Source organism: Pinus tabuliformis, chromosome 9, assembly GCF_031772625.1.
Source record: "Pinus tabuliformis cultivar Carrire ecotype Pingquan chromosome 9, CPIR1, whole genome shotgun sequence".
NCBI lineage: Eukaryota > Viridiplantae > Streptophyta > Pinopsida > Pinales > Pinaceae > Pinus > Pinus tabuliformis.
The window spans coordinates 453,559,170-453,586,465 of NC_142307.1; positions in this window are offsets into that span (position 1 = coordinate 453,559,170).

Sequence of the window (27,296 nt, forward strand, 5' to 3'; positions counted from 1 at the left end):
TGTGGTAAGTCAGTTAGTGTCTATTGATATTAAAATTTTAGATGAAGATAAGTGCATCAGTTTGTTGTGTTCTCTACTAGATTTGTTGGATAGTCTGGTTATTGCAATAGGTAGCAATGCAACTGCCTTGCAGTTTGATGAAATAGTCTCATCCTTGCTAACGGAGGAGATGAGATGGAAAAATATGGAGAGATAGAATGGTGATGCCTTATTTGTACAAGGAAGGTCCCAGAATAGAAAAAAAATAAAATTAAGTCATCAAGTGGGAGATCTAAATCTATAAGAAAACCTGTAAAGGTGGTGTGCTAGAAATGCATAAAGGAAGGGAACTTCAAAAGGGATTGTAAATCTAAAGCTCCTAATAAAGGAGAGGGATTTGATGATGCTCCTTCTGGAGATGTGGAAACCACCTCAGAAGAAGGTGGGGATGTGTACCTGGCTTCTTCAAGTACACATGTAGATCATGAGACATGGTTGATTGACTCAGGTGCATCCTTTCACTTCACTCCCCATAGAGAGTGGTTTTGCAAGTATGAGAGATACCATGGTGGTGATGTCTTCTTGGGGGATGATAGGAAGGCTAGAATCATTGGTCTCGGAAAAGTAAAGTTGAAGCTGCAAGGTGGAAGGGTTAGAACACTTTCGGGTGTTCTACATATTCCTACATTAGCTAGAAATCTGATTTATGTAAGCAAGCTAGGTGATGCAGGTGTAAAGACAGTGTTTGAGAAAGATACCACCAAGATGGTTCAGGGAGCACTAGTATTCATGCGAGGAGTTTGGATTGGAACTCTGTACAAGCTTCAAGGTAGCACTGTTTTTGATGGGTGCAATAGTTCTGTGGTTCCTGAAAGTGGAGCTGAAAATCTAGTGGTCTCTCGAGAGAGGACCATGCTATGGCATCAAAGGCTTGGACATATTGGAGAGAAGGGCCTTTGAATACTTCATGGTAAAGGTATGGTAGAAGGTATGAGTAATAGCTCTCTGGATTTTGATTTCTGTGAAAATTGCGTATACGGGAAGCAGAATCGAGTGAGTTTCCCCTCTGGTGGTAAGAGGGCGAAACATATATTAGAGCTTGTGCACAGTGATGTGTTTGGACCTGTGAAGGTTCTATCACTGGGTAAGTATGTGTACTATGTATCATTTATAGATGACTTCTCAAGGAATACATGGATATATTTCCTTAATAAGAAATCTGAAGTCTTTGACAGGTTTAAAGAATTTAAGGCTCTGGTGGAAAACTAGACAGAGAAGAAGATAAAGGTGCTAAGGACAGATAATAGTGGAGAGTTTTGTAGTAAGGAATCTGAAGAATTCTGTAAGAAGTGTGGTATATCACGTCAGAAGACTACTCCATATACACCTTAGCAAAATGGAGTTGCAGAAATAATGAACAAGATGTTGATGGAAACAACAAGAATCATGCTCAGTGGTGCTGGGTTAGGATAGGAATTCTGGGCAGAGGTGGTGGAGATAGCATGTTACCTGGTCAACAGATCACCTTCATCAGCATTGGAGGATAAGACTCCACAAGAGGTATGGACTAGTAAGAAACCCTCTCTTTCGCATCTGAGGGTATTTGGATGTGATGCATATGTACATGTTCCAAAGGAGAAAAGAACCAAGATGGATAGTAAATCTGAAAAGTGCATCTTTATTGGGTATAAGGATGGTTTAAAGGGTTATAAGCTTTGGAACCCAGCAACAAGGAAGGTTGTGTACAACTGAGATGTGGTGTTCAGAGAGATGAAAGATGTTATTAAACATGAAGTCCAACCAAAGGAACCTGAGAAAATAGAGTTTGAGCTAAAGGAGGAAGAATCAGACTCCACAACAGAGGAGGAATCAAAAGATGAAGAGCCACAAACTTTGGGTGTAAGAAGATCAGTTCGAGAAAGAAGGCAGCCAGAAAGGTATAGTCCATCTACTTTCTATTCAAATTTTTCTTTATATATCATTGATGACGATCCCAGAACTATGAAGGAAGCAGTAGCGTCAAAGGATGGAAAACTCTGGAAAGAGGCCATGGTTGATGAAATGGCATCTTTGCACAAAAATGAGGCTTGGGATCTGGTGGAGTTGCCGGCTAGAAGGAAGCCCATTGGCAGCAAATGTTTGTTCAGCAAATTGCTGTTCAAGAAGAAGAAAAGTGCAGAAGGAAAGGTGGAGAAATACAAATCTCGGTTAGTAGCAAAAGGTTATTCCCAGGTGCCAGGAATTGATTTTGGTGATATTTTTTCTCTTGTTGCCAAGGTAACTTCTATTAGATTACTTTTATCTGTTTCTGTTGCTTTTGATTTTGAGGTAGAATAGATGGATGTGAAGACACCATTTCTTCACAGGGATCTGGAAGAGGGGATCTACATGAAGCAACCTGAAGGCTTTGCAGTGAAGGGTAAGAGATAACTAGTATGCAAGTTAAGAAGTCTTTGTATGGGTTAAAACAGTCACTCGGGATGTGGTATCAGAAATTTGATACATTTATACAGGGACTTGGCTTCACCAGAAACAAAGCAGATCATTGTGTGTATTTTAAATTAACTGGTGACCATGTTATTTATCTGGTGTTGTATGTGGATGATATGTTGTTGGTTGGAAATGACAAAAAAATTATCAAAGATTTGAAGACCCAATTGTCCTCCAAATTCAACACGAAATATCTTGGTGCTGCAAACTATATTTTGGGCATGGATATTAAAAGAGATCGGGCAAAGAGGATGCTCTAGTTAAACCAGAGGAAGTATGTCGAGACCATACTATAGAGGTTTAATATGCAGAATAGTAAACCAGTGAAGGTTCCTATTCCTACAGGTGTAAAGCTATCTGCTGAACAGTGTCCCAAGACACAAGAAGAGGAAGACGATATGTCCCATGTTCCATATGAAAGTGTAGTCGGTAGCTTGATGTATGCAATGGTCTGTACTAGAGCAGACATTGCACATGCAGTGGGAGTATTGAGCAAGTTTATGTCAAAACTAGGGAAGGAGCATTGGACAACAATGAAGCAGGTTTTCAGGTATTTGCGTGGCAGTAGTGATTAGGGTTTGTGCTACCAAGGAAGACCAGGATTGGACAAAGTTTTGGATATCCATGGCTTTGTTGATGTAGATTGGGTTGGAGATTTGGATCAGAGAAGATCTATAAGTAGGTATTTGTTTAACCTATTTGGAGGTGCAGTCAGTTGGATGAGTAAGAAACAATCTGTAGTGGCGCTATCAACTACAGAGGTAGAATACATGGTAGCCACTCATGCAAGCAAGGAAGCAGTTTGGTTGTAGAGATTGTGTTCAAGTATGGGGTTAGTACAGGGAGCTATAAGGATAGACTATGACAACTAAAGTGCAATTTTCTTGGCAAAGAACCCTACTTACCATTCAAAGACAAAGCACATTGATGTTCAGTATCACTTTGTGAGGGATATGATAGAAGACAGAAAGGTGTTGCTGGTAAAGTTGGACACTTTGAAGAATAGTGTAGATGCATTGACAAAATCTGTGAGCTTTGAGAATTTCTCTTTGTGTAGAGAAACAATGGGCATTTCAGGGCTGGAAAAATGACTAAGCTCTCCTGTGGCATCCTGTGGAAAGAAGAAAAAAAGTGGGAGAATGTTGGGTTGTGTTATATTCTTTCCATGACTAAGCTACGTAATGAACCAGGGGGTTAGAGGGGGAGCAGAGCCCCCACTTCATTGTGTTGATTGCGCAGTGGTGGGGTCACGAGGGGGCAGCAGCCCCCCTTGTCCAGGGGGTTTGAGGGGGGCGGGTAGCCCCCCTCTACAGCTACCCCGGGAAATTTTTTTTTTGGACCCTATATTAGGTTGGGCAAACCTACCTATGGTTTTTGGTCCATGGTATTGGATGCTTTGGCATGTATAAATATGTATTGTAACATTGAAATGAATATAATGAAAAATCAATCTGGTAGTCCTGGTTTTGGGATCCAGGGGAAAATCTCTGTGTATATGTGTTTTATGTGTTATGCTCTCGCATTGTTTATTTTCTGTGTTTTAGAATTCGTATGCAGGTAATTTCTGTATGGGGTTAAAACCTACATGTGATCACACACCAAAACTTAGTGATATAACATAGACCATCCAGAATGTATAAACATACTCTGCTTGATGCAATAACCTTCATGACAAGAGTGTGTGTATCAAGTGTGAAACATGTATATATGATGATAGAAACTCATGCACGCATGATTTCCCTTGAGGCAAAACAACATTCCCTTTTCATGAAAAACAACAACCCCTATGCCCAAAGATGACACATGATACATAAAGATGAGAAAATGAGAAACTCTTAAGATCAAGGAGAGGAAGCTTGAGATCATCAGCTTACCAACAAGTGACCAAGGATGATCGATCGTAGGATCCAAGGTAGGCTTCAAAATGTGCATGTGAGCCAAAGTTTTGGAGGGTGGTTATATCTGCTACAACACTTTATTAGTCACTGGTTAAGAGAATGTTTCTTTTTTCACATGTGACTAAGCTTAATTTACAATTACAATGCTCGCATGGCTTCATATTATTGTATTACCTCCCTCGGTTTATGGAATGAAAACAACATATAAAGTGAGTCACCCCCTTTGTAATCTAATTGTGTCTTGGTCCTAAAAGTTACAAAGTTAAGTGGCAGTCTTTGGTTTGGGGTTTTGAACACACCATGGCAACCATCCTCTTCTATTGTTTCCATGATCATTTATTTTGTCATTTTTCTCACGTTAAATCTCCAAATGTTGACATAAAAACAAGATGTAATTAAGTTGAAAGGTATACACATAACACATATCCACCATAGTGCAAGTATCGGTCTTTATAAGTTGTTTGAAGTGATAGAATTACATATGTTTTACACACATTTTCTATAGCTCAAATGAAATTTAAAAATATTTTAGTTACTAGATATTGTTAAAAGAGTTGGAAAAAAGTACTCTCCATAATAGATTTTGTTTACCCTGTCACATGATTATATGTTTATTAGTTACATGTTAGAAATTTGATAAGCTAGCACTCCTCATGTGTTTAACAACATGGACTAACTAGCTCTCATGGATCAAGTTATCTTTAAAAATGTGATCATTGAAAAACACTCACAGGTTTTGGTATAAAAACAATCATGACCCCGAGGAAGTGGTATTAGAGTACAGGTCACCAGTTCGATACACTCTCGAATCATGATGGGGGAATATTTTTAAACATTGGATAATCCAGTGCTCCTGGTCTGTTTTGCAACATGGACTAATCACCTCTCATGGATCCCTAACTTTGGTAATGTGATCATTGACTAAAAATTGCGGATTTTGGTCTAATTAAATTCATGATTCCCAACATTATAGGTGCTCCCTGCCATGACTATATGTTCCCATAAATTAATAAGGAAGCTACTAATTTTCTTGAATTTGTTTGTTGTTATATGTCACATATATGGTCATCTACTTTCCACGCACCAACCATTAAAATTACAAATGAAGATTTTATTTCATACCATACTCTCATGTTTGATTATCCATATCTAATGCATGAAAATAGATAATAACGCAATTTAATCCTAGACAACTTGACTTAGTCTTATTTTGTTTCAGTCATGAATTATTACCAAACATGTTTCCATAGCCTTGGAAACTTCTTGTATAGTCATTTAATGGTGAATGTTGTCTCAAACATTTGCATGGTCATGAGAATACATGTGTCCAACTACAAATATCACTTTGTTTCAACTTACACCTACAACATACGGTAATAAACACTATTACTTTTTATTTCATGTACAAACATTCCCCTTCTCTTATCTATTTTATCTTTCCTCTATGTGTGCTCTCCAAACATCCAAGCATTTATGTTGATAATTATATTATAGTGATTTTTACTTTGCAGATTTTTTGCTTCATGATCTGAGGTAAATTGTTTCATAGAAAATTTCTTTTGGTCATGTCACATAATGAGTTTCTTTAGTAGAGGATCTCGAGGTGACTGAAGAGGTTGATCCTAAAGGAAAAATATGGCTTGGAGAGAAAACATAAATGAAAGGATTAGGTTCTCTATACATTTCAATTTCGATTGAAAATATTTTAACCAATTAACTTAGACATGTCACATATACCTTGGGTGTTATCCTCCTCCTCCTACCTATCATGCCTCACATAATTCACCTCCTCACCACTCTAGTGTTATGGAGATCCTAGAGCCTCATTTTCCTCAGCAAGAACCATGCAACTTGATGATTTGGGATTCAATCCCCCTAATCCCACATCGAATTCTTCCCACTTGCTCTCTACTTTGCATCATTTAGTTACCCACTAATTGTTGCACCTCAAGTACCTTCTGCACTTTCATAAGCCATGTCCTCCCATGCTCACCAAACCATCAATTTTCATCCTCACATTGTGGTAGGAAAGCTTCATCTAACCTCTATCCCTACACAATCCTTTTCTAAGGCCACTTAAGCACACTCCCATACTAGTATAGTAGGAGTAGATGTGGAGGTAAAGAGAGAGATATATTTCCAAGATATGCACTTAGAGATACAAGAGGAAGAAAGAAGTGAAGGAAAAGGGAATATGGCTAGTTCTAGCAAGTGTCTAGAGTTACCATGACATGTTCAACTATGTTTCATCTTTATTTTTATATTGACAATATTTTGGACATATTAGAATTTGTATCACATACTATATTGTTTTTGGAAAATGTTAACACCCAGGTTGTTCCCTATGACTCCCAAGGGAATACGGCCGGGGTAACCACTAACCAATCTTTGGATCACAGCTTCTAGCCAAACTGTGATCAGAGAGGGCTCTCTCTTTATGATTTATCTCTGTTATGATGGTGTTTTTAGGCTAGCTATTATGCTCAGGTTTTGATTTATGTTTTGGTTGAAGGATTTCTTTCAGGTCTTATGATATAGTGTTTAGATAGTGAAATACCATTGGGCAATGGAGTCTGGAGTTGTGAAATGATTTGATACGCTGGATTGGTGGTGTTCAAACTGCAGGGCCTATTGTGTATTTTAGACAAACAAAATTAGCTTAAATGGTGATGTATGTCAACCAACAGAAAGCAATTAAGAATTTTCTATTAAGTTGGTGAGGTGAAGGTGAACACACTGCACAGGAGCAAAACTTGAATTCCTGTGACAAAGTCCACTGTAAAAGGTGTATTCTGAAAGTGCAGCAATTAAGAATTACACTTATCTAGATTACAGCCGAAGAAAACATTTATTAACAACACAGATTGAACCCAGGGTACCCAGTGAATAAATCCTGAAAGTTATTCTTTTTCCTTGTTGCTTAGTATTGAAAATCAGATAACATATATGGATTTTAACAAAACAAGTAAATAACAGAGAGAGTTACAGAGACTTATTGTATGGTGAAATACACAGGAATCCAGTAGTTATCAACAAACACCAGAACGCATTCAACACCTCAGCAATCCGAGAAATTCCATCACTTTCTTTATTAAACTTCTGAAAGGATTACAGCATAAGAGTTTCTTCAGGAGAAATCAACAACAACCTTTGCAAGCTCATGCGAAGGGGGCTTTATAGGAATGCGTATACAAAATATCTCAGGCATTGAGTCATCTGAGAGAGAAAATATCTTCATAAATTTGTTCAGAAAGTAGAGAAGAAGTTATTACAACTTTAAATGCAGCATAAATGCCCTTTATGTCTGTCAGAGGATAATTTTGACCTTTGTAGGTCATTGAGTCGGTTGCAACGCTTAGCTTTAATGCTGATAAATGCACCTTTATTTCTTGCTGCGCTGTATCTTCTCGGCTCTGCCAGCTGTAGTTTTCTATTTCTGCTTTGTTGGCCGATCCATCTGCTGAGTTGGCTCAGCTTTAATCCGCCGTGCATGCTGATTTTGTTAAACTTTGCTTTGCATGACAACTGATATTTTTAAGAAACAAAATTGCTAAGTGACTCCCTGTTTACAAAATCTTCTGTATTGCATTTGTCCACCATTCTTGTGTAGGGAGTTGATGCCTGAGAATAGCATCCATTGTCTCCTCTGCCTCTGTGTACTTGAAGAAATTGGGAGCCACCCCAAATAGGTGATTGATCTCATTCATTATAAAAAACAGATTCTCGACTCTGTTGTAAAGAGACTGTCCTGTGGCTGGCCCTGTTTCCTCTGAGGTGCTGGGCTTATCACTGATCTGGCTAGTGGCAAATGTATTGACCCTTTTAGCATACTGGTCATGTGTGAACAATCTCCCTGCGTTGTTCAGTAAGCCAGGGAGTCCTCTGCTTTCTAACACTTGAAACTTTTCCAAAAACTTGTTCACCTCAGTCTGCATATCCTGGGTTCTTCTCTCCAATGTCTGCACTAAGTTTCTCAGTGTGAGAACCATTTTGACCATTTGGATAGTCTTAGTTCTGTTTGTAATTCCCATGGTAGCCAACTGAGAACTTGTTCTATGGTTAAGTATATTGATCATTCTGGTGGCCACTTCAGGCATATTGCTCAATTGAGCTCTTGATCTGTGAATCTCCCTCTATGCCTTTGGGATGAGCTCTAGTTGCTCATGGATAGTTTCAATGTATGGCCACTGCTCACTGATAGATTGACCAATGTTAGCCCATAGCACTTTTTTCAGTTCAGCCACCACTTTATCTAACTTGAGCTCATTCTCTAGCTCTTTGATCTTGTCTTTGAGGGCTTTGATTTCCCTGCCCTTTTCTGCCACTTCTCTCTTTGATTTATCATGTCTGTCATTTACTTTGGCCAACTTTTCCCTGGTCTCATTTAGCTCGGTCAATTGAGCTTCCAGGATTTGGATTTCATTCTTCAGCTTTTGCATATCCAGGCTTTGGGCTTGCTCTGTAGTTGTTGGCGCTGCTGAAGTAGATGTTGCTGTCTGTTCAGTCTGTTGAGGAGGAGGAGCAGTGATAGGAGCAGTTTCCTCAAGATTTATGATTTGAGGAGGAGGCTGAGAGGTTTGACCCTCTTCTCTTTGTTTTAATGCTGCTTGCAATGCTGCCTTTGCAGCCTCTGATTCTCCTAATTTCTCTTGTGCTTGAACAAGCTCTTTATAAATGGATATCAACAAATCTGTGGTATCTTTCTCTTGCCTTTGTTGGGCTACCTCATCTGTCTGAGGGTGCATGGTGGCTGGGAGTTTGATTTTCTTCCTCATGGCAGCCATGTCAGCATCCCTCAACTTCAAGATTTCCTGTATTCCTGAAATATCTTTGGGATCATGCCCAATTTCAATGATTATGTCTTCCAAGGACCTTATTCTATTGTCCTTCTCCTGGGATGATGCCTTCTCCAATTCCAGCTAAGGGGCTGTGGCATTAAGGCTGCTCTCTAGCTTGTAATTCTCTAATGTTTTGTCTGCCAAGGAGGCATACACCATCTCACCGGTCTGTTTGTGCAGTTCAATTTTATCCATTGGGTGTATGTCTTTGGCCAGGACCTCCAGGTTGGTACTGAGGTAATCTGAGGCAGATTGGGGATGCAGTGCTGTGGGCATAAAATGACTCATGATCATTTTGCCTTCACTTACATCAAAGGCAGACATGAGTCTTTGCTGATTGGTGGGAGCCATGTTTAACAGATGATTGTACAGCTGTATCTTGAGAGGATCACTCCTCCTTTTGATGTCTATAAATTGCTGTTTGATACTGAGTCCACCTTCTTTCTGCTGGCCGGAGGAGCTGACTTCTCCTCCCATTGTTCTCTCTTGTTCCTACTGAAAGGAACTTGCTGAAGCTTCTCTGCTGGGTGGGCCCATGCCCAATGCTTGTCTTATTGCTATGTCATCCTCCGAAAAGTCATTCAATCTTTGTCTTTTCTCTCCCTGGTTGATAGATGAAGTCAGAGGATTTTCTCTGTCCCTTTTTCTGCTTAAGTCCTCCTTCTGTGGAGTTTGGAGGACCGAGGCATCAGTGGTGACTTCTGGCCTAGGAGGCACTATGTTTTGAGCCTGTTGCTCAGTGGAAGTTGGGGTATCCACCACTCTTTCCTGCTGCAAGGGCTGCTGTCTGTCAGGTTGCCCTTCTTCATGCTGCCTTTCCTGCTGTTGTTGATGTTGTTGCTGCTCTGCTTGCCACTGTTCTTTATCTAGCTGCTGTGGCTCTATCTCCATTTCCTTTTCTTTTCCCTTCTCTGATATGTTTTCAACAGCTTTTGTAGTTTGCTGTTGGGCAGTTGAGGAGGATGCAGCTGCTCCAATTTGTGTGCTTGGAAGTGAGCTCACCTGTGAACAAAGTTCAAGGTCAGCCATCTTCCTTAGATTCCTTACTGCCCTCAGATTTAGCTCTTCTTGTGATACAGGCTCTTCTAGGGTCCCTCTCCTCCATTTGTCTTGGTTAGCATATTTTTCAATGTGAGGGATATTATGATGATCATAGGCAGACAAATTATACTTGAGCCTCCTCATTGTTATAAAATGATTAGGGTCATAGGGTGTCCATGGGAAACTGGTTTGAAGGCCAAGGAACTCAAGCATTCTATCTGCTTCCTTCCATCCTTGCTCCCTCTCGTTATAGATGAGATGGCCAAGTTGGCTTTTCACTTTTAACTGTGCCTTTTTGCCTTTTCCTGAAAAGTGAAGCACATCAACTCTGCCAAATTGCCTAAAATACTCTAGGGCAAATAGCCTCATAGGCACATACCTAGGTAATCTGAATGGTGGGAAATCACACCCATATATCCTGATGACGGTGTGGTTTTGGTAGAAGTACCAATCCCCAATGCTGTAAGATTTGGACAGCTGAAGAATTCTCTGCATGTCATCAGTGAGTCTTGGAGGAGGCGAGCTCATCAGCATTGCCATAGCTGGATGGACAAACAGATCTATGAATTCACAGTTAGTGTATGGAGACTTAGGTGTAGTGTGGAAGACAGAGGACCAATAGACCACTGATCTGGGATTGCCTTGGGCATCCACTCTTTTGATTGAAAAATGAAATTTCTCATGTTGATGGTACAAGATCAAATGGTAAATGTAGGAGGTGTATCTGAACATCCTTTCTCTCGCCAAATTCATCAATTGCTCATGAATCTTGTCTGATATGTAGGTGGCATAGTCATAGTAGATTGGTGACTTGCCAGGAGCAAACATAAACATCATTGCCAGCACAGTTATGTCAATATGCTCAATTGAATTATATCCCAAGATGGGACAAATCATATCTGCAAGGTCTCTGCCCAGCCCATTGAGATATACATGACCAATTGGAGGGTACATCACAATGTCAGAGTTAATGTATAATTGATTAAGTTTGATAATTTGAGCATCTGTCAGTTTAGCCCCTTGTTGTATCAGGTTCACTAGTGACAAAGGGACCAACTTCTTCTGAGTGTTGAAGCAAAGCATGTCTCTGATAGCTTGAGGGGTAACATAGAAAAGTACTGAACCAGATGGGTCCACAACAGCCCTCTGAGAAGCATCATAATGTTCAGCACACAGGTGGATTAGTTCAGGGAACTGGTTGACCTGAGGGAGTTTGAAAATAGGGAGGAAAGAGTCCCATATGCCCAATATATCTGTCCCATTTTCATGCTTGGCTTTCAACTCTTTCAACAAATGAATGTGGAATTTGCTGCTCATGAACATTTCTTCTGTAATTTGGTAATCCATATCTGCTAAGGCTTGCCATTTCAAGTTCCTTTGAGGGGCATTCAGAGGCTGAACATTTAGTACTACAGGTGTCTCCATTGTAAAAGAGGATTTTGGATTGAGTGCTAAGTGGTTTTAACTGAGCAAGACAGTGCTGAGGAATTTCTCTTTACCAGGGAGGTGAATTTATGAGGAATAGAGAGTGGTTCTAATAAGCAGCAATTGAAATACTGTTTAGGGTGTAAATAAGACCAATTCTTGGCCTCACTCTATCTCTCGTGGCAGGTTCTTAATGAATAACCCACTGTCTCACGATTGCGCAAGCAGTTGACAGTTTTCTGATAGGAACTCGGGAATTAAGGCTCGGCTAGTGTTTTTCGACCTTGTAGTTGACCATAGAGGTTCTGCAGGGGGAACTCGTCGGTGAATTTATGAGTTTTAGCGTCCTTTAATCTTTCTGAGTGATTTATAGACAATTCCAGGTGTACGGAGGAAAGATAACAAGAAATACCTGGCAAACAGCGAGCAGAGGTCGTATATGCAGGCAGGATTGGTGCTCCGGAGGTCTCCTGGTCAGGTTCTGCAGGTTGGTGGACTGTGGACGTAAAAATTGCATGCAGGCGCAACAAACTCTTTTGGAAGAAAAATGGGAAAAAACGCGAAATTTCACTATAATATTGGTTTTTTGGACTTTTGGCGCGTTTTTCTGCTGACGTCAGCATGACGTCATAGGTGGGGTCAGGGTTGGATGACGTCAGCATGACATCATCAGGCCAGGTGGCGGGCTGTGATTGGTCCAGGGGGATGATGAAGTGGCATGACAGATCGGCCAATGGTTGAGCGCAAAGGTTGACGTGACAGCATCGGTGGCAGTGACGTGAGGTGACGGGGGGCTGACGTAATATAGGTGGGATGAGGGAAACCGGAAACCGTCAGCGGTTTCATATCGCACCGCTTACGGTACGGGGGAGGTATGTGTCAGGCGTACCTCCGATGAATGGTGGTGGAGACGCGTGGCTACCGTATGACGTACCCAAAATACGGCCATCGGAAGATAACTTTCGGATGGGAGATCCGCTCCGATGCAACGATGGTCGTCAGATTCGGGGGGTCTGATCGGACGGCTATCAGGGAACTGATGTGACCGGGGAATAAGGCGGGTAAACAGCGGACGTCGGAACAACTCCGCTGCGAATAGAGCCGTTGGATCTTCAATCTTTTAATCGGACGGCTGTCGGGAGGACGAAATAGTCAACGGATATGGTGGGGGGGCGGGGATTATTTAATTATTATTTTCGGCATATGTGCATGAGCGGAGAACATTGGACTTATGGGTTTTCGTGAAATTTTTGTGACTATGCGCCCGCTCTTTGAACTTTGGGTAAGGGGGAACAAGTGGGTTTTGATGTATTTTTAGCAATTTTGAGCGGGTAAAGGTAGAAACAAGGTTTTATAGGTTTTATGTGTAAATGGGGGCCAAAAGTGACAAAATGGATTTAAAAAAGGGGAAAGAGGGTTTGGCTTAGGCTTATCAAAATGACCAAATGTCATTTGATCCCTAACATAGGACTTATTGGCTATAATGCCAAGGGGGTGAGTATTTATATAAGATTTTGGGTTTATACACCATGGTGTTATCATTAGTAGGGGACAGGTGAAAATAGGGGAGTTACATAATAGAATTAGAGGTTAATATGGATGAGGAGGGTAAGTGAGGGGAATACCACTAAGTTTGTTTGAAACTTACTTAGTTTAGGGAGTAGATCAAAATGAAAAGAGTTTTAGACAAGAAATGTGGCTTCTAAAAAGATTAAGAACCACCATGAAACCATAATTCTTCCATGAATCACAAGTGATGAGGGAATGTTAGTAAATGACATGAAAAAGGGAAAAGGGAAGTTAGTCATGCTTTCTGCTGCAACTTTGATGAAGAAGAACAGTTTCTGATTTCATTGACTTTGCTTTGGTAAACATAGTTAACACATTTGCAATGGTAAAGATAACCTTTCTGCAACCTCAACTACCTACCCAGCTACTTGCCTAGCATTTTTTATTTCTTCTTGGAGGGTGCACTTGGACTTGCAGACCCTTACTTGGCTTTTCTTTTCTTTGGCTTTTTCTTTTGTTTTTCTATCTACTTCTACCCTTATTTCTTCCAAGGTCCCAGATTAAGCTGTTGGAACCTTTTCTTCTCTACCTGAACTACTTGTCTGCCAAGATTAAACAGTTTGGACAGACTTCTTTCTCTATTCTACAACTGGAAATTCAAAACATGGCATGATCCATATTAGACTGTTGGACCATCCATCAAAATTGGGATGCATTAATCTATTTACACACCTTGTACTTCCTTGGAAATATGTGATCTTTGCATGATCAAAGCAGAGCATATTTGGACCTTCCCTTGCCAATCATGAAATATGAAACCTATTGGTATAGGTAGCTAACAGAAAACATGCTATTTTTTTATCACGCAATATTTTTTATGACATTTCTATTTATGGCAGAGGTAAGGGCTATTTTATTTGGTTATATATATGATTATTGGTGATGTGTTGTTCCACATGCATGGTTTTATAGTGATGATATTATTTGATGATGTCATATTTATACATTTTTTCCCATGGGAGCCACAAGGTTTCACCAAAATATTCAATAAAAGGATAAAAGTATACATTATTGGGGACCCTATACCAAAATAAATTAAATTAATAAAAATACTTCTTCTAGATAGCCCTCTCCCATATTTAAAAAGATAAATTTTTAACCTACTAAGAGGATTAGTCATAAAACAATTTTTATCTCAAACTACCCAAGGAGGAGACAAAATGAACTATAGGGCACAAAAGGAGTGAATGGAAAATAAGAGTAAGGAGAGGTATGCTTTAACAATTGTTGTAACAACCCCAGGTTAAAAGGTCATGTAATAAAGTTAATAAAGTAAAAATATGACCAAGGTCATGGGACACGTATTCCAAGCTGAATGTTGGGAAAAACGTCCTAGTGGGTGTTCATTTGGTTTATTATGGTTAAGGGAAATTAGAAAAGGCAATGGAAAATGAATTGAAAAGGAAAAGAGGCATTAATTGGCATTTTAGTTATGAAAATAACAAAAAATAGGATAAAAAGAAGGTGAAAGGTCAAGGGTTGCATGTGAGGAGGAAATTTAAGGAAAATAGAGGAAAACTAAAGACAATAGAGGCCTCATTAATAAAAGGGCTTCTAAGGATTAGTTCACAACTTTTGTCATTTTAACCTTTTGACAGTTTAGTTTTGGAGCTCTCTCTATGCTCTATTCTCTCATACTCTTGCACACTTAAATTTTTCTTGGAGCACCCTGGCATTGGAGAAAGGAATGAAAAGGAAGGATAAGGAAGCAAAGGGAAGAAAAAGATCAAGAAAGGAAGAGTTGGATCAAGCAATTACAATGGGATTACTTGTAGGTATCGAGTTGTGTGTATGATTTCCTTGCTAGTTTTTACATGCATGGTACATGTATGTGTGTATTTGGTTCTCTTGTTGTCATTGGCATAGTTTCTCTAGGTGTGACAGTTGTTTCAACCTTGCCTTTCCATTTCTGGATAGCCATGGTGTGATGGGGTTCCTTCATTTGGTTGAGCTGGATAGACGGATGGTTTTGGACCAGGTGAGGTGGTCTAAGGAAAATTCTTGAGGGCCTAGGAATCTCTTGACCGATAATGACAGGATGCATATTAAATCATAAGGATGGACATGGGAAAATTCCTCAAGGTATTAGGGAAGAAATCCTAAGTCATCCAAGCTTTTTTAGGGCCTAGGAATCTCTTGACTAGTAATGGTGAGATTGCGGTAAATCGTCGTTGTATATATGAGGGTTTCGAGCCTAGAAATCCGTTGATTGGTAATGGATGGATATGCATTAAAGCCTGAGGAATCCTTGGTTTTTTTTGTTGTGAGTCCCACATTCATGCTTGGAATATGGCATAGGGGTGATTGGCTGAAAGAAAGATTTGGTTCAGCCCAATATATGGTCCAATGGGATGTGGAAGTCTGTAATTTTGTTGGCTTTTTGCATATGTTAATAAGAGTTAACTTTTCTCTTCTATTTCATGAGTATTTATACTTGTTATTATGTGGCTTTGATGGATGGTCTATCATTGTTATTATTTTGGTTATATCTTGGTTATAAGCATAGTTAATTGACAGATTCTAGTTATGTCTCTTAACATGTTTTGATTAGTAGATGAATGGTTAATGAGTGTATGGTTTAATAGATGATAATGCAGCTATTGAGAGGAGTCAAAACTTCTTGATGTTTCTCAGATAAGTGTGAGACCCCTATGTTCATATTTGCATTTATAACCTATAGATTACATGTTCTCAATGTGTTTGATGAAATGAATGTCATGATTGGGCATGGTTAGGTCAATTAATTGACTAATTTTTTGTATATTTATCTTTTTTGATGTATTTTATCATTTTGAAACATTTTATCAAGTTTTGGGCAGAGGTCTAGATCCTAGCCCTGAAAACATGGCTTAGATATCAGGTTCACATGCACATAATTGAGTAAATTAGACTATAGTCGTTGGTAGGAAGGATCATCCATGTGAATGGAGGGTTACAATTGAGTTTAGGTAGTGTTATGCCTGCATATAGGAGTTCAGGTTAGTGAAAAAGTAGTCTTGCTCACGTTCTATGCACTTGGAGTGTTTGTTTATCCTCTTGGGGTCTTGTAGTTCCTGAGCAAGGTTAGTAAAGTTTTGTTTGGATGATTCCACTTCCTTAACTGTACCTAGGAGGTTGAGTCATATCATAGTAACTCATTGTCACATATTTACATCGGTGGACCGGTGAACTTGGGTAGGCTTGGGAGGAGGGTATTATAGAGTGTTATCATAGCATGGTTCAACACTTGGACTGGATGGGTTGAATGTGTTTGTCATGCATGCATGAATGTTGTATATGTTATTATTATGTACACATGGTGGTTGTCATTGTTACAATTGTGTTGACATGTAGAAGTTAATGATGTTGTTGTTTGGATGTGTTGGTCATGAATGCATGTCAGTTGTATATGCATTTGTTATGCATGTTAGTGTGTATATGTTGTTATGCATTCATGTTTATGGGAATGGTTGTATTGCATGAGGTCATGGTATGCAGTTGGTATTGTCATGCATGATGTCAATATACTGTTATGATTGTGAATATACATGTATTGTGCTAATTTGGTTGATCTTGTAAATGATATATCCTCCCTTGAACTATACTGAGGTATGTTGGTTATGTTTATGTTTCGTTATGTGACATGATGTAATTATAGGAAGAAGAAGATCATAGATGACAAGAAAAATAGTGGATTATAGTTCATGATACTCTCCCTATAGATCAGATGAGCATCATGGTGATGAGTACTCCCCTAACATAGCATATACCTTGAGAAGTTTGAAGGCATATATAAGAAGTTGCAAAGAAAATAATGACTTGATCATTCAGTCATAAGAGAGACTTGCCAAGGCATAGGAGAAGAAAGCATAGGTCAGTGCAGTTATCCTTCAGTGTTTGTCAATTTTTCAAAGATTGGGATCACTTAGGATCAGTCATGGACATGAGGACAGGACCAATGAAGCATATGGTAGAATATCTCATGATGGGTATAGGTCATACATAGATGATACCGTTAGGGATGGAAGATTCTTGGATACACTTGATAGAAGAGGCAATGGACATGGGCTTTATTCTAGTTCTAGTTCGGATAGGTACCATGGTCATCATCGCTATCATCCTTATAGGAGGAATGACATCGGATATTTTCTAGATGAGCTTAAGAAAGGAAAGCCACCTACATTTGATGGAGAATTGAAGAAACAGAATGATGTAGAGGCATGGTTTCTTGGAATGAAGAAGTTCTTTGAGTTGCAAGATTACACCGAGAACATGAAGGCCATAATAGTTATTTCTAGTCTCAAAAGGAAAACATACATCTAGTGGCAAGATGTGAAGTATGTCATATACATTAGCATAGAGGAGTTGAGTTGGCATGAATTTAAGAGACTTCTCAGGAAGAAGTACTTTTCAGAGTGGTACTATGAAAGTAAAGCCAAAGTGTTATATGAGCTAAAGATGGAATCGATTATAGATGACGAGTACACGATTAATTTCCTAGAGTTATTCAGGTATGTACCATATCTTTAGGATGAGAAAGTCAAACTTCAAAGATTTGTAAGTGGATTGCTATTAACATTTAAGGATCAGATTGAGTTTGATGAGTCTCAATGACTGGAAGAAGTCATTGGTAAATTGAAGCATTATTATGATCAATCGAAGCGTAAGACAAAGTCTCAATTGGGTTGGAAAAGAAAAGACATGACTAAAGGTAAATGGACACTGAAGAAAACAACATCTCAGGATGCAGGTGAGAAAGAAATTTTTTTCCTTATAATAAGTTCAATGTAGTTCGAAAGGGAAATGGGTCACAACTTGGAGGGAAACAAAATAGAGGTAATGGTAAGGGGCATTTGCATTGTTGGATATGTGGTAAGGAACATCTAAAAATTAAAAAAACCCCTGCAAATGAATAAGAACCCATCCAATAAAATTTGCAGAGAGAGGGGCCAGATTTTCTTCATGCTTACAGTGTAAAATAATAAAAAAATTGTGAATTCTGAGTTTTGGCTCAATTTTTTATAAAATAGATTGGTTGTGAGATCCATTTTTTTTTGGAAAGAGCATGAGTTTAATTGAAAATCAAACATTTTGGTAGCATGAAATTTCTTGACAAGTTCCTAGGAGCATTTAGACACTTGGATTTTTCTCAAAAATGCTTAATTTATTTTTCTAGGCATTTTCCAAAGTGTTTCTTTATTAAACATGTTGTTGACTAGTTAATATTTTCATATTTAAATAAATTTTTTAAGGCCCCATTTCTCAAATGTGACTTGTAGTCTATTGGTAAGTCTTTGAAGTTGTAAAATAGAGGTTATGAGTTTGAATCCAATGGAATCCAAAATTTGTTAACTATTTAACAATTTTAACTTAACTAGGCAACAATTTCACTACAACGTGGCAACATTTGATTGGTCCACATGGAAACATAATATTGGTCATCAGTGATTGCCTAGTGAACTGCCAACTCAATGTGCCACATCAATAGTTTACACATGTACACAATCCACATCACTTCCACATCATCATTGTCACATCATCAATTTCCATGTCACCATTTGCAATATCATCATGCCACTTCAAATTTATACAGTCCATGTAGCACCATCTGGTGCTTCCACATGGCACTCCTTGGTGATTCCACATGGCACACATTCAACATATTTTTATTATTTTTCAAAAAATTAAAACATCCATAACTTTCTCATACAATGTCCATTTGAGGCAATCAAAACATCATTTGAAAGATATCGATGAGTACTACACAATGGCTTAGTTTTAATTAGCATTTGAAACAAAAAATAGTCATTTTTTTTATGGATTTTGTAGAAATTGGACTTGTAAAACATTATCAGATCATTAAAACATGTTTATGATATGAATATTCTTTAACTTGGTTTTTGAATCACTAAAATTCGATATCGAATGAAGAAATTATCAACAAAATGCTAACGGATAGTCCAAGATTCATCGCTCCTTGACATGTAAAAGTGCATTTAGTTTTTATTTTATCTTCCTTGAATTTGTATTATTGGAACTATTTATGAATTTTCTGCATATATATGATATGAAGAGAGATTGATCATCTCTCTCCTTTGATAATCTTAGGTTTTATTGAAAATTAGTTCTAATTTTTTGCAGGTTCCAAGATGATCAAAGAATATCAATTTATGCACAAGTGGTTCTCAAATACTAAATTCTTTTGCAAGAAGAACATGAAAAAGTCAACTCCATATCAAATCACATCCATAGTCCCATTTCTACTCACTCAATTTCCTCTTTACATAAGCTTACAGTTCATCCATGAATTTCCATATTCCTAGAGCGTTACTTCAAAATCATTTGCTTTTGCAAGTTTCGCACTTTCCTGCCTCACTTACATTTCATCTCTAACCATGAATAAACTCATTCAAATCACTTACGATACTGAGTTACCTCGTTGTCCTTTTAATTTTTTCTAAATAAAACCCACTTCATAAATGAAAATATTTCATCTACCATTCTCTAAATCATTACTTTGTGCTCGTGATAGATGGTGAGCGATTCATTAAGGCCCTCCTTCTAGCAATTCTTGACCCATCGACTTCAACACATTATCTAGGTTCAAGACTAGATTTATTTTTAGTACATTGAGGCTTGCATGCCTTAATGGTAAGTTCTCTCGCTTATAAATAGTGGAAATACATCAATGTTCCCTATTTCTTGAATCTTCTAGGTGACTCGACTTAAACTCATTTATTCATCCCTAGCAAGATGTGCTTGGGAATATTGACACTCATTGACATTACTGATGAGAAGTCTCATGTTGGTTAGCGACATTCATTAATGGTTATTAATCCAACAATTTCTTTCTATATTCGACATCTACAAAATTTATTCACATAGAAAAGAATTATGCCATGATGTAATTATGAATGAACACTATATGATTCCATCAACTTGCAACAATGTCTAATAAATCGAGATTCAGTTTTAGAGTTCAGCATTAATTCCAACAATAAGAAGGCACAAAGCTTCCACTTTCAGATTTCATCCACCATTCATACATCCAAGAGATGAAGCAACATATCCGATTCTTTCACTTCAGATTCCATGATCCAACAAAAACAACCAACATCTCACATATGCATATCTTATCAAATTTTTAGGTAGGTGAAGGTATGTTGTTTCCTAATCTTTAAACATTAATTCCTTGAATGCTAAAATGTTGGCATTATGATACATATGTTGTACTTGATGGCAACCCACTCATCTCAGATAATAAATTATAGTGTAGAGAAAATTTCACGCACTTATATGCAGAGAAAAGTTTATTTCATGTAGAGAAAAGTTCACGCACTTTTATGCAGAGAAAAGTTTATTTCATGTAGAGAAAAGTTCACGCACTTTTATGCAGAGAAAAGTTTATTTCATGTAGAGAAAAAGTTCACGCACTTTCATGCAAGGAAAAGCGCGTATATGTTGGAGAACTTACCTTTGGTCCATGGTAGTTATTCCTTGGTATTTGAACCTATGAGGAAAAGCGCGTATATGTTGGAGAACTTACCTTTGGTCCATGGTAGTTAGTCCTTGGTATTTGAACCTATGAGGAAAAGCGCGTATATGTTGCAGAACTTACCTATGGTCCATGGTAGTTAGTCCTTGGTATTTGAACCTATGGTTTTAGACCATGGTACGCACTTTCATGCAAGGAAAAGCACGTATATGTTGGAGAACTTACCTTTGGTCCATGGTAGTTAGTTCTTGGTATTTGAACCTATGGTTTTGGACCATGGTACCTCGTCAAAAGTGTTGATCTCATGCAATTTCATGGTTGGTTCATGGTATTAGTCCGACAATTTTTTATCCTATGGTTTTGGCCCGTGGTATTGCATCCAAAAGTGTTGATCTCACGTACTTTCATGGTTGATTCATGGTATTAGTCCAACAGTTTTTTCATCCTATGGTTTTGGCCCGTGGTATTGTGAAAGGCCTAAGACTATAAAAGAGGAAGGAGATCATTTGGCAAAGCATCTTCTGAATTATCGAATATCTGATAAAGTGCTAGATCTGGAATATTGTGATTGGGTTTTGGTGCAGATCTAGATCTGAATGAAGAAGGAACCTGAGCGTAAGGAGAAGGATAAGTTCAATTGATGGGTCAAAATCTTAAGGCTGGAATAGTGGTATCTCTATATGATTTTGATCTGTGATATGTGGCATACGCTTGATCTATAAATCTAATAATCTGGGTCTGAATTATTGATGCATGTTTTATTTTACACATGTTATGATCTGGGTATGTCTGATGTAACAACTGCAAAGTTATAAGGAAATATTTGCAGATCTGTATGCGGGTTGGCTTTGGTGAAATCAGAGAAGTTGATGGGTTTTTGATGTTCTTGGATCCAGTTTGAAAATTTATGAAAAGTGGTCCTTGAAAGAAAAGAAGTAGGGGGTTGTAGCTCCCTTCCAGGAGAGACTGGGAAACGAGAGAGAGTTGTAGCTCTCTGCAGGTTGCAGCCTGCGTACTGGTAAAGGACTGCACCAGTACAAAACCATTGTAAAAGGAGTTTCTAATTTGAAATAAGATAGAGACATATGCAGCATGTGGTTTTCACCCACATTGGGTTTCCACCTTACATCTTGTGTTCTTTGGTGTGACTATCTATTTTCTTTGTTCATGCTCATTATTTTATGGTACTGCCATGCAAAAATAATTCAAAGAATAAATAAGGAAGATTTATTAAAAGAACTTGATAATATTGTTTCACCCCCCCTCTCAGTATTATTTCCAACAATTGGTATCAGAGCAGGTCCTTCAGAGAAGCTTGATCGCTTGAAGGAAGATCATTCATCATGAGCAACTACGAGAGGGAAGCATCGATCAGGCCACCAATTTTTGATGGGACAAACTTCAATTATTGGAAGGTAAGAGTTACTGTCTATCTTCAATCTCTTGGTACAGAAGTTTGGGATATCATAGATACAGGCTACACTTTTCCTTCAGCTACTCCTACAGATACGGCCGAAAAGAAGAAATATGAAACAAATGCTAAAGCAGTCAATACTCTGCTGGGATGCTTATCTCAAATAGAATTCATGAAGGTTATGCAATATAAATCCGCAAAAGAAATATGGGACAAGATTGTCTTGAGCTACGAAGGAGATGAACAGGTAAAGCGTGCTAAACTTCAAACCCTCAGGATTCAGTATGAGAATCTCAGAATGTATAATGATGGAAGTGTGGCTAACTATTTCCTTCGGGTAGATGAGATTGTTAATTGCATGAAAAACTTGGGTGAAGAAATAAAAGAGGCTATTGTGGTTGAAAAATTTCTAAGATCATTGTCCCCCAAGTTTGAATCTAAAGTGTCTGCAATAGAAGAAAAGGAAAATCTACGAATTCTTACTATGTCTCAGCTACACGGAATTCTAACTGCTTATGAAATGAGAAAGGGAGGTCCATCAGACCGAAGAGAAGCTGCTTTGAAGGCTTCAGGCAAAGGAGACTATTATGAAGCAAGTCACGTGCCAGAAGAAGAAGAAGAAGAATCAAATTTTGTCAGAAATCTTCAAAGGGGAACTGGAAGGTTCAGAGGTAAGTTACCTTTTAAATGCTTTGCTTGTGGAAGAGTAGGTCATTATGCTGCAAAATGTCCTCATAAGGATAAAGGAAAGGAACCTGCTAGATGGAACAAGAAACAGATTGCAAATAAGAAAAACTACTACACTCATGAAGATAGTGATGGTCTATCAAATAGTGACGAAGATGAACGAGGTAATGACTATAAACTCTTAATGGCATTTGAAGATGATGATTACATGGATGCTATAGATGTGGATAGCTTTTGTGAAGAAATTTCTAGACTCAAGACATGTATAGAAGAAAAGAATAGGATCATTGATACTCTACAACTTCAAATTGATGAAAAAGAAAAATATCTTGAAAAGTTAGAAGGCGAAATTGTTGGTCTTAGAAAAGAGATTGAGAAAACAAAGGCTATTAATCTTAAGTTTGTCAAAGGATCTGAAACTCTGGATGAGATCATCAATGTACAACGCTCTCCTCTAAAAAAGACAGGTTTGGGCTATAATGGAGAAACTTCTCAAGCATCCACCTCAAAGAGTTATCTTGATGCAGCAAGAAGGAATGAGCAAAAGCACAATGGAGATCAGCAAGTAAAGCAGGGACCAATTACAAACAAAGACTATCAGGCAAATCAGGGGCAATCTGTCTTAAGGATGAACAAAAGCTACAACCAGCCACAGGTAAAATCCTCTCAATTTGCTTCAAGAATGAATGAAAATAGAAATTACAATCGTTTGGCCGGAAGATTTGATAACCGCAGAAATTTCTTCAATGGACAATGATTTTCTTGCCATAACTTTGGTCACAAGGCAACTCAATGTGTTGCATATAAAACGATCATGACTAGAGAAGCTCAAAAACAAAGAAGTATGACCGGGATTACAAAAAGGACCTATAACAACTTTTCGGTTCTTGAAAATGAAGTTGAATGCTCTATTTGCAATAACTTTGGTCATGAAGATTCTGAATGCAAGAGCAGGTTTCAGCAGACAAAGGAACAAGCCTCAAGCACCAAAACATGGAGAATAAAGGAACCACAAACAGAAAGATGTGGGATAGCATTTTATGCAGAGGGACAGGAAAATCTATGGTACATTGACAGTGGATGTTCGAAGCATATGACAGGTGATAAAGAAAAACTTGAATCATATTCTGCTCTAGAAAAAGGAAAGAAAGTTTCTTTTGGAAATGATACTCCGGCAACTATAAAAGGAAAAGGCACTGCTCAGTTAAAAGAAAAGGTCAAAGCTGGAAATGTTTTGTATGTTGATGGATTGAAACATAATCTTCTCAGTGTCAGCCAAATGTGTGATCAAAGAACCGAGGTGATATTCAGATCAAATGGATGTCTTGTTCGTGATCTTGATACAGGTAAAACAGTGATCAAAGGTAAAAGAACTCCAAATAATCTATACATATTTGAAGAAGGACAACAACAATGCTATCTGAGCAAGGATGATGAGCACTGGTTATGGCACCGGAGGTTGGGGCATCTAAGCTTTTCAAAAATAAGGAAAGCATGCAAATATCAGGCAGTTCGTGGTCTTCCAGATATCAAAGTTCCAGACAACACCATATGCAAATCATGTCAGTTTGGAAAGCAAACCAGAACTACCTTTCCGGAAAAGGAAGGATCAGCTAGCATGCCTCTTGAGCTAGTACATACAGATACATGTGGTCCATTCAGGAAAAGGACACCTCGAGGAGAAGAATACTTGATATTATTCATTGACGATTTCTCCAGGTTTGTCTGGTTAGGACTTATGAAGCACAAAGATGAAGCATTCGAAAAATTCAAATCCTTTAAAGCCATGGTTGAAAATGAATCAGGATACAAAATTAAGTGTCTTAGATCTGACAGAGGTGGGGAGTTTACCTCAAATGAATTTTTCGATTTCTGTGAAGAACATGGGATAAGAAGAGAATTCTCTACAGCTAGAACTCCTCAGCAAAATGGAGTGGTGGAAAGAATGAATAGAACTGTCCAACAAATGGCTCGTGCTATGCTTGATGAATCTGGAACTCCCACAACTTTCTGGGGTGAAGCAGCACATGCTGCGGTTATTATTCTCAACAAAACAAATGTCCGAGTGAACATCACTCAAACCCCTCATGAGCTCTGGTATGGTGAGACTCCTTCGGTAAAGCACTTCAAAATCTTTGGGAGCAAATGCTATATTAAAAATACTGATGAGCAACTTGGCAAACTTGAACCTAGAGCAGATGAAGGCATCCTTCTTGGTTATTCTCCACACAACAAAGCATACAAGTGCTATAATAAAAGACTTGGAAGAATTGTTGACAACATTGATGTAGTGGTTGATGCGAAGGGATACATTCCTAGGCCAGTAAATCATGAAGATATCGAAGAAGATGAAGGCCATCCTCAAAGACAGAATGATGAAGAAGAAGAACCTCAAGAAGAACCAGAGGAGCAGACAAGGATAGAAGAGAAGACTCCATCCAGATATGTTCAGAAGAATCATCCAGAATCTCAGATTTTGGGACAGAAAGAAGCACGTGTACAAACAAGAAGAACAATTGCAGAAGCTTCAAGCTATTTGGCATTACTCTCTTCCACTAAACCACAAAATGTGAAAGAGGCATGCAAAGATGAATGTTGGGTCAAAGCAATGGATGAAGAACTTGAGCAGATCGAAAAGAACAACACTTGGGAGCTAGTTCCTAGACCAAAGGATAAGAATGTTATAGGAACAAAATGGGTCTTCAAAAATAAATTGAATGAAAATGGAGAAGTAATTAGAAACAAGGCCAGACTTGTTTGTAAAGGGTATGCACAGCAAGAAGGAATAGATTTTGAAGAAACTTTTGCTCCTGTTGCAAGACTTGAGGCCATCCGAATGTTCCTTGCTCTCTCAAGCTTTCAAAACTTCAAAGTATTTCAAATGGACGTGGAATCAGCCTTTCTGAATGGAGACTTGGAAGAAGAAGTATACATTGAGCAGCCAGATGGTTTCATTCTTGGAAATGATCCAAATCTTGTATGCAGATTGAAAAAGGCTCTCTATGGCCTCAAACAAGCTCCAAGGGCTTGGCACTATTGTTTGGACAAATATCTTCATCAACAAGGTTTTTCAAAAGGATCAGCAGACAACAATCTTTATATAAAAGTTGAAAATGACAAATTGCTGATACTTGTTGTGTATGTAGATGACATTATCTTTGGCAGCAATGAAGAAGCTATGAGTCAAAGCTTTGCCTTGGTGATGCAGAAAGAATTCGAAATGTCCTTGCTGGGAGAACTAACATATTTTCTTGGTTTGCAAATCCAACAAAATGAAGGAGGGATCTTCTTGTCTCAAAAGAAGTATGTCAAGCAGATTTTGAAGAAATATGGTATGGAAGGAGCAAAACCAGTATGTACACCCATGGTCATAGGATGTAACCTCAGTGCAAATGATGAATCAGCAGCAGTGCATCAACCAACTTACAGATCTATGATTGGAAGTCTACTTTATTTGACAGGTACCCGACCAGACATCATGCATGCAGTGGGAATAGTTGGAAGATTTCAGGCAAATCCAAAGGAAACTCATCTTCAGGCAGTAAAGAGAATCTTCAAATTTCTTCAAGGGACTCAAAACTATGGCTTATGGTATCCTAGAGATACAGATCTCACACTTCATGCTTATACAGATGCAGATTGGGCCGGAAGCGTGGATGACAGGAAAAGCACAAGTGGTGGTGCATTCTTTATGGGTTCCAGATTAGTATCTTGGTTCAGCAAGAAACAGAGTTCGATTGCCTTGTCTACAGCTGAAGCAGAATATGTTGCTGCTGCATCTTGCTGCACTCAACTCCTTTGGATGATGCAGACCTTGCAGGATTTTCAAATCACTTGTACACCACCCATCTCCATCTTATGTGATAATACAAGTGCAATCAGCATTTCAAAGAACCCAGTCATGCATTCAAAAACCAAGCACATACCAATCAAGTATCACTTTCTCCGGGAACAAGTGCTTGAACAAAAGGTCAAGTTGGAGTATGTTCCTTCTAAGGAATAGGTTGCTGATATACTCACCAAACAATTGCCTAGGGAGACCTTTGAATACCTCAGGCAAAAGCAGGGGGTTGTTGATGCATCATCTTGTTGTTGAATGTCTTCTGATTGTTGGTTGTACGCAAGGTTCATCTGAAGTATATGCGTACATGTGCTGGGTTGCGGATTGGTCAAAGATCGAATGGCACAGGTTCAGGGGGAGCATATCATGCATTGTTGGCATTATGGAGGAAGTACAGAAGGAGATCATGGATGCTGGTCTGAATATTGCTGCAATACGTCTCTATCTCTTTCATGGTCATGGATTATGGTTCTTCTTTGCAGATCTGGTTTATAGTCAGGGGGAGCATGTTCTTAGGGGGAGCATAACCCTTTGCCCTTGATGTCAAAGGGGGAGAGTGATTGGTTGTTGTTGCCATCAAGTCCAAAGGGGGAGATTGTTGGCATTATGATACATATGTTGTACTTGATGGCAACCCACC